The sequence below is a fragment of the Oryctolagus cuniculus genome, chromosome 3 (genome assembly GCF_051225735.1).
Source record: "Oryctolagus cuniculus isolate XC-2025 breed Fujian yellow rabbit chromosome 3, ASM5122573v1, whole genome shotgun sequence".
Classification (NCBI taxonomy): Eukaryota; Metazoa; Chordata; class Mammalia; order Lagomorpha; family Leporidae; genus Oryctolagus; species Oryctolagus cuniculus.
In genome coordinates this window covers 172,960,136-172,961,749 of record NC_142869.1, presented here as the reverse complement: position 1 = coordinate 172,961,749, position 1,614 = coordinate 172,960,136, and the positions used below count along the sequence as shown (strand labels likewise).

Sequence of the window (1,614 nt, the reverse complement as noted above, 5' to 3'; positions counted from 1 at the left end):
ATAGAACTGCGGTCAGACTGAGGCCTTTCAAAGGTACAGGCTGGCCTGTCTGTAAGAGATGTTTTCTGCTTAAATAATTTTTCCGCCCTTGCCTTCAGTAATGTTTTACATCAGTTGTTCAGTTTCTCTTAATATAGAATCTGCCTCCATGGAAAACAGATTTACCTAAGATCTCAGAACAGGAGTTGATTTGAATTGGGGGAATATATGAATAAAAAACTTAAAAGGTTTTGCTATCAGAGATCATTTATCAGCTTCAGCATATTTCTGGCGGGGTGTGGGGTGGGACAGGTGTTTAAGTAGCAGGGTGGATTTAGGAGAAAAATTTCACATTGAGAGTTAATGGCTCCACTGCCTTATTTATGGTCCTCACCATTTTCAAAAATGCTGGTATTATGTTTCCTCTTGGAAATCACTATTAGAATGATATCATTTCAGAGTTTTCAGAGTTCTGCACTAAATGTATTGAAAATGGCCCACAATTTAAGACTCTGTTTCCTTCCAGCTTATGGGTAACCACACTAGCTAAGTTTAGCATATGTAGTCACACACATAGAAGTCCAAAACATACAGGGGAAATTTTGCTATACTCGAAGGGGAAAGAACAGACAAGTCTAATATCTGCATCTCATCTTACAAGGGAGATTGATGAATATGTAGAAGAGAATGATCAGAAAGAAGACAGACTTAGACTAGCAATGGGAATATTTGGAGGAGACAAGTTAGGCAGAATTGTTAGATTCCAGTTCTATTTGTAGAGTAGAGTAAAACAAGGCCAGAAGAGGCCAGGAACAGACATTAAAACAGAAGTAGTTTTATCACTTCTATAAGGATTTATTCTTCTCATTGCTTCTCGGCCTTTTGGCTAAGATCAAGTGTAGGATTTATTCTTCCCTAAAATAGATTTCCCACAAATCTATTTTTTCCTAAAATCAATTTCCAGAAAAATTGATTAGGCTTTCTGAAAGACAGAGTGAGTTTATGACTGTTAGTGTTTTTTCTAGTGTTTGAGTGAAGAATGAGTAACCAACTCAGGGACCATGTGAAAACAAATGCTTCATTGTAAAGGAGGCTGGACTAAAAAAAACTCTGTGATATTTTCCATGTTTACATTTCTGTACTTTCAGAGTAGACCAGAACTTAAGTCAAGCTCATTTTTTCCCTCAGGATCCTGCCAAATAGATAAGAATGGAAGCATTTTTGTGAAACAGCAGTCACTGAGAATATACCCCAAATCATTGAGAAGCAAGGATTTCATGATCCTGAATATTTGCTTTGCTCACATACACACTAATCAGGCAACTGCTAGCCAATCCTCAAATCTCCTGAAATAGATAGAAGTTTCTATTAAGGCAAAAAGGTCAGTATCAGGAATTGAATTAGAAACAAGAAATGGAGAGTTCTGTCCTCTACTTACAACCTATTCGTTGTTTGCAGTGTAGAATTGGAACTGGAACTGATGATCTCCATGCTTTCTGGTTATAAATATGTATGGAGGCACTCTCTCTAACATTTTGTCAGAGGTAAGACTTAGCCACGTATCACTGAAGCTACTATTTCTACAACATTTCTGTAGAAATGAATTACAGTTTTCGTTGCCCGTCTTCCCGTACT

At 37.2% G+C, this 1,614-nt stretch overlaps 1 pseudogene; it reads left to right on the top strand.

The window, feature by feature from the left end:
• The first annotated feature begins 845 nt into the window (after window positions 1-845).
• LOC127491947 (U2 spliceosomal RNA) lies at window positions 846-954 on the top strand (annotated as a pseudogene).
• The last annotated feature ends 660 nt before the right edge of the window (window positions 955-1,614 follow it).